This window comes from Equus caballus, chromosome 6 (genome assembly GCF_041296265.1).
Source record: "Equus caballus isolate H_3958 breed thoroughbred chromosome 6, TB-T2T, whole genome shotgun sequence".
Taxonomy (NCBI): Eukaryota; Metazoa; Chordata; class Mammalia; order Perissodactyla; family Equidae; genus Equus; species Equus caballus.
The window spans coordinates 39,892,696-39,900,390 of NC_091689.1; the positions used below are offsets into that span (position 1 = coordinate 39,892,696).

Consider the following 7,695-nt stretch of genomic DNA (forward strand, 5'->3'; position numbering starts at 1 on the left):
GCCACTGTACCTATTAGCTCACCAAATATAAGAATACTAAAGAAAGACAAATTTTGAGTCTTGAAAGAGGCCATTAACTCTAAGTAATATGAAAGAAGAGACAGTATCATTCTCATCTTCATAGTCCCACACAAACCATAGTATCTGTCATTGAAAAGATGCTTAATAAACATGTGTTGAAAGAATAAGTAAGAGAATGGACGGGAATTTGAGATTTCAGGTATACAGCCCAATTCTTTCAAAGTTTTATTTTCTCAAGATACATAGTACAGGGGAAAAAATGTACTACTGTTTCTTTTGTCCTGTTATCTGAATATGTTGATCATTAATAAGTGATATGGCACATCTATAATAGATTTTATTCCTTTTTTAAATCTCTAATGTGACAAGCAGAATAAGAGATGTATTTTTTCTTCCCCAATGAACACTGTCTTGTTTCACTGCTGTAAAACTAAATCTCTTTTAAAGGTAAGTAAAATAAGAGAATGCAACAATCACAGTAGAGAAATAATTTAATTCGACAAGTCTGTGAGATCCTTCTAAACTAGTGTTTGTCAAAGTGTTTCTCAAGGATCCATGGACCTGAGGCATTTTGAAAAATTCATTTTTGTGGGTCAATCTCAGACCTACTAACTTAGAATCTTTATAGGATGTGGCCTAGGAAGTTGTTTAAAACAAACAAACAAAAAAATGGAATAATACTCCTAGCCGACTTTTTAGAAGTACTGACCCATCAGTTCAGCATGAAACTGAGAGCCTGAGTCTCATTTTTCCTTAAGGTTTCTTGTTCTTTTTCCAGCCAATGATTTTGTGTATGTACCATTGAGCATAGTCAATCGAAAATCACTGAATGCCTGCATTAAAGATAAATACACACGATTTGTTGACTTGGATGGTAACATAATTTCACTGTGTATTAACACTATTAAATCAGTAGATACGAAATCTCACTTGTTTTGCTGGGAGGGTGCTCCAACATCATGTGCCTCATAATTTCGTAAGGTTTTATAAAGGGTTTTTTATTTATACATAAAGGTTATATATATAAGTCTGTGTATATACACTAATAATATCAAAATAAAAATGATTTTTAATACTATATCCATTACATTTCAGTATGTCTATGGCCATTTAAACTGAAATCCACAAAAGTAAGGAATATGTATGTCTGCAGGTTCCCGCTGCAGATGTAGCCTAAGCAAATTAAGAATAGTCCTTGAGGTACAACTAAGACACAAATGTCAAGGGATCCAAGACATTAATTAACAAATTTATTGATATAAGTTTGAGAGTTTGAGGAAGAGATGTTGGTATAAGAAGACTGTTGAGCACAATAGATTTCAGAAGACAATTCTTTGTCTATGACAGCTTCAGAAACACACTGAGAACAAAACTAATCCCGAATAGAAATCTAGGTTTGAGCTAAAAAATTCTATTTTAATTCTCAAGAATGTAAACAAACTATTACTTTGTTAATTTGGCTCTTATTTTTATCCTATTAATGGAATGTAATATACACAATACCCAGAGCTGTCATCAAAACCATCGATATTTTTTTCATCAACTTCATGATATTAATAGGGATCCATTATATAAGAAATAGAGCTCTGTGCCAACAGCAGAAGCAGCAGCAGCAACAATAAATTTCAAGCCATTATACTGACAATTCATAAGATTCAGAATTATAAATCAGGCAAATATAATTATATGCCAAAAATTAATGGTGAGTTTGGTGATTATTGCAGTGTTTTCTCCTCTTGTTGTCTGATCATCAACTTGAAAATAGATCAGAAAGATCTGAAAAAGAAGGGGATTTTCTTTGGATGACTAAATCCCAGGTAAGTCTAATTTTATCATCCTCTTCTTCCAGTAATTCTCTATGGATGTGTTTCTCACACTGAGAAACTTTTCCTTTTTACATGCCTGTATCTTCTGGTAAGCCTTAAGAAAAGTGCCTTTAATTACAGGCAAGATACAATGCCTTCATCGACTAAATGTTTGTTAAATAAATGAATGGATAAATGAATAGAAACACTTGTGAACACCGGAGACACTGAATGATTAAGTATTCTCAGTATAGCATCAAGTACCTTTGGGTTCCTCAAGTAGAGTGTTAAATGTCTGAAACAAATGTGGATTCATATCATGCTAGTTTCATATTTAGTTATTTACCACATACTTATGTCAATTGAATTAGGCAAATAAATTCTCTAATTTCTAGTAAGATCACCTTAGATTTTAGTTCTTTATTTTAAATATAACAAATCATATTCATTTTACTGTGTATAGGCTTGACTCGAAAACTACTGTTTGGCAATGAATTGGCTCTATCACCTGATGTCACAGATAACCATGTACTTTTTGTTGGAAACAAACGCATTCACTAACCACACACAAAAAACAATTTGGCTGTGTCATAGATTAAATTCCTCATTTGGTCTTAGCTCATGAATAGAAAGAAAGAGTACGTGATAGAAAAAATATATAATGAATTTTAGCATTAACATGTAACATAAGCAGGATGCTTCTTTCACATATATACACACATATGTACATTTTACAAAATTTAACAAAGCCTTTTTGAGTCTAAAGAACTATGAACTGTGTTCATCTAAGATCTTAAGTTCCTAAAACAACCTTGTAAAGTAGTTATGTGTTGAAAAACTAAGACTGTCACGCAAAAGTATCATTAAATTCCCAAATTATGGAACCTCCTTTCCTAAGTGACCTATTTTCTAAGGGTACCTAATTAATTCCAGTAGATAAATTTCTAAGTGTATGATTTCAGGCGCAGTGATGTACTGGGGTAGAGGATGGTACATTTCAGGAGGAATCACTTCGAAATCATTCCAGATAAATATCTGTTATGGTGCTACCAGCTCCACACAACTGTGAACTTTGAAATTTTTCACGTCTCTCACTTCTATAAAAAATAAAAATCCTGTATAAATTCTCAATTAAGTTGAAGTCATTACATATTTGCTTTCCATCTGTTACTCTCCCATTATTGCAGTCTAAGTCACCTTTGAGTATCAGCTCTTTAGATATGAATCCTTCTCTAACTTTAATTATTGTTATTCAGCGGGTAAGTCAAAGGCCTGAATTGATAAAAATGGCTGAGAGCAGTTTCACTGAGAGGATTCTCTTCTCTGGACTTACAAATCACCCTGAACTACGAGTCAGCCTTTTCTTGATGTTACTCTTTATTTGTTCACTGTTTTGAGGAACCTTGGACTAATCATGTTAACCAGAATTGACACTCAACTTTACACATCTATGTACTTCTAGCCATTTAGCATTATTGAGATATTTTATTCCTCTACTGTAAAACCCCAGGCCCTGGTAAATTTCCAATATGAAGAGAAAACCATCTCCTTTGTCAGCTGCTTTATTCAAATGTACTTTTTTGTGGGTCTGTTTTGTAGTTGATGTTTTCTTTAGGGATCAGTGGCCTATGATAGCTATGTAGCAATCTGCAATCCCTTGTGTCTGATGGCTAAGTCCCAGAAAGTGTGTAACTGACTGGGAGTTATGCCATACACCATAGGCTTCACAAATTCTCTGATATCCTTCTCTGTGATAAGCAGTTTGGCATTCTGTGATTCCAGCATCAGTCATTTTTTCTGTGACACTACAGCTCTTTTGGCACTGTCCTGTCTAGATACATTCAGCATAGAAATAGTGATCTTCATTCTGGCTGGGTTCACTCTTTGTAATTGTTTCCGCATCATCACTGTCACTTACACTGCCATCATCTCAGCCATCCTCAGGATGCAGTCTGCAGTAGGCAGACTGAAAGCCTTTTCCACCTGTGTGCCTCACCTCATGGGTGTTAACTGTCTTCTTTGAGTCCCTGATTTTCACATATTTGAAGCCTGATAACATCATCCCTGACCCAGGCACAGGTGGCATCTGTGTTCTATACCATTTTCCTTCCAATGCTTCCACTGATCTATAGTCTGAGGAACAAAGATGTAAAAAATGCATGACTCCTGAGAGTCATGCATAGAAAACATTTTTCATGACAAATATATGCAAGTTACAATGAAAACAAACCTGGATGGTTTCAGGCAGTCAATTGTTCCAACAATTAGGAAAGCAGTAAACTCAAAACGCATAATACAAACTAAATGATAAATTAGAGTCTTCAAATTTGGGAGATGAATTATTATTTTGTTTGTTTATGTGGAATATGGAATCATTGTATTGGGAGTTTATTTCAATACTTAAGTTATTCAGACATAGACACACACGAGTAAGTAAGGAGGCATCTGACCAGTGATGGAATCCATCCCGGAACAGCCATGTGTGAAACATCTCACTGAAACACATTAAACAATTACTAAATTTTCATATGGTTTCACCACTTTTCATATGGCTTAACATTCTGTTTTCTCAACAATCAAAAAATAGAATAAAATTGGTAGATTAAGACATAGTGACTCTCAAATGTTATTAACAACAACAAATGACAGCTGATAGTCTGAGAGCAAAGGAAAGAATACAGAATTGACAAGAGCCATGGAGGGCAGGAGGAAAGGGGGAGTGAGGTAATTTCAGTGAGGTGTAAACAGTAATGATGACAACAGACATCATATGTAACATGACAGGTAGTATAAAGAAATCAATAATGTAGATACATTTTGCCATAACAGTTAAAATTTTGATCATGTATCTGTGAAATGTGATATTTGATTACACGGAAAAGTGATGTGTTTATGAAGAGGAGTATGTACCCCATCAAAATCAGCAGTTTAATTTTTAAATAGCCATAACGTGCCTCCCTAAATTCAAAAATCTCATAAACTTTTAAATGTGTGTGCAGATAAGGAAGCACTAGCTGTAGCATAATTTCAGAGACATTTTGGAAGTGTATGTGGAGGTTCTCATTTCTCCAAATCAGGCAGAAAGACTTTAAGTCAACAGTATTAAAAGGAGAAACTGGGTTTTTAAAATTTATTTTCCCTCAAAAAGTGTTATTAATGTAAACTCCATTTAATGAACTCTCCCAGGCATTTGTAAAAAATTCCCAAAGGATGTATTACCTCAGCCTTTACAGTGCATGCGTCACTGACCAGAGATCAAAGGAATGATGCAACACATTTAAAATGTGTGCTGAAAGGAACTGGAGTAACATTCTCCCAACAGCTCTCTTTGGGGAAGACAGAGAGCCTCTCACTCATGTGCAATAAAAAAAGCTCTCCCTTAGCCCAGGTTATACTCCCCTCTTAGTCACATTGTGGTTTAAGGGATTTCAAATTTTCACTACAGCTAGGACAGTATAAGTAGAACCTACATTCAAAGAATGAACGAGGGTAGTAACACTTGCTTCTATGTCTTTAGGAAGATATTTGGAGAACACCGTTAACAAACTGCACTTGATGACATAGAGACAGAGCCTCCCTCAACAAATGTAAGAATGCTCTGTCTGAACACAGTGCATAAATGGTTGCTAGGGAAGCTGGTTCAAGGTGACACTTCAAAGTTTCCTAGAGCCAAGACAGAATATATATCACTTCCTTGTCATGCGATAACAAGGAGGAGAAACACTCTTGCTCTGGCTCTTTGTGAAGATCTTGTATAACTCATGCAATATTGCACTTTTCTTCCTTTGATTGAGTGCTCACCTGCAGAAAGGGAAAGAATTCTCCCACGGCACTCAGCAAGCACCTATCTCGAAAGGCAGATTTTCTGTCAGAGGTTTCAAACATTTGACTGCATCTAGGACAGAATATCTATTACATCCATCCCTCGAGATAACAAAGGCAAGAAACACTCTCCCATATAGGTCTTTAAGACACTCTTAAAGAACAGTTTTCAACCAGTGCTGTTTATAGCATTCAGTCAACCCCTCACTCACCTGTAATGATGTACACTGTCTCACTCCAGCTTTTAAGTCACTGCTAGGAACATGTTCTTTCGGAGATTTCAATATTTTCAGTACAGCTTGGAAAGAATGCCTATAACACCCATTCAAGGAATGAATACTGGGTAAGAAAGCTCTAGCTTCTACATCTTTAGGAACATCTCAGGAGAACATTTTTAACAAACTGCACTTGAGGACATACTGACACAAGCTCCCTATCACACAATAAGAATGCTCTCTCTGAACATAGCACATAAGTAGCTGCTGGGGAACATTGCCCTATCTGAGATTTCAAACTTCACTAGAGCTGAGACAGAATATCTGTCTTGATATTGGCATGTCTTGAGCATGGCAGAATATCCCTGCCATGAGCTCACAAGGAGGAGAAACACTTTTTCTTCTGGCTCTTTCTGAAGATCTTGCATAACTCATGCAATATCGCACTTTACTTCCTTCAACCAAGTGCTCACATGCACACATTGAAGTAATTCTCTCACAGCACTCAGCAATCACCTATCTGTAAAATCCCATTTTGTGTCAGAGGGTTCAAACATTTGACTGCAGCTGGGACAGAATATCTATTATATCCATCCCTTGAGATAACAGAGGCAAGAAACACTCTTCCTTCTTGTTCTTTAAGAACCTCTTAAAAAACAGTTTTCAAACAGTGCTCGTTATGGCATACACTCAGACACTAAGTCACATGCAAGGTTCGCTCTCTTATCCCAGGCTAAAGCTCGCCTCTTAGTAACATATTCATTTCAAAGATTGTAGTCTTTTCAGTACAGCTAGGATGGAAATCCTCTAAGATACATTCCAAGAACCAGCACAGGGTAGAAACAAGCCTGGTTCTACATCTTGAGGAACATTTCCGGAGATCATTTTTAACAAACTGCACTTGATGGCATACAGGCAGAATCTCCCCTAAATGCAATAAGAATGCTCTGTCTGAACGTAATGTATAAGTGCTGCTTGGGAACCTTGTCCTGTGCAAGATTTCAAACTTCACTACAGCCAAGAGAGAATATCTCTCTTTTCCATTCCATGAGATCACACGGAGGAGAAACACTCTTGCTTCTGGCTTATCATGAAGATCTTCACAGAAGTCATTCAATATTGTACTTCACGGCCTTCAGCCAAGTGCTCACCCACATACAGCGAAGGTGTTCTCTCACAGACCTCAGCTCACACTTTTCTCAAAAGGCACATTTTGTGTCAGAAGTTTCAAACATTTGACTACAGCTAGGACAGAATATTTATTACATCCATCCCTTGAGATAACGGAGGCAAGAAAGACTCTTCTTTCTAGATCTTTAGGAATCTCTTAAAGAACGTTTTTCACACAGCACTCTTTACTGCATGCATGTCATAAAGATGCTCCTAAAGACATAGGAGGAAGAGTGTTTATACCCTTTGTTCTTTCTTTGAATGAATGTTATAGACATTCTGTCCAAGCTGGAGTGAAAAGTTTGAAATGGTTTTAACAAAAACTTTCCCAAGTTAAATTAGTTTCCTGACAGATTTTCACAATCATCTTCTTTATTATGTGGTTCATCTTTTCTTTCCTGACAACTCAGGCCACCGTGAGTTGTGGAATTTTCAAGTGATCCACCAAGGATTTGATGCTTCCTGGATTATTTGGGAGATAAATGTGCCTCTGTTGTCTCTCTGGGTCAACAGTGGAATTCTGTTCCTGGGAATGATCCCCTTTAACAAAACTTTGGTCACTTTGGCAGCCTTCTCTGTTCTGGAAGGGAAAGCTTCAGCGCACCCTGTGAAGGTATCTATGAGTTACTTGACATTCCCAGAGGCTCCAAGCATTATATTAA

At 36.5% G+C, this 7,695-nt stretch overlaps 1 pseudogene; it reads left to right on the plus strand.

Annotated features, from left to right (window-relative positions):
* OR8I16CP (olfactory receptor family 8 subfamily I member 16C, pseudogene) lies at positions 3,113–4,022 on the plus strand (annotated as a pseudogene).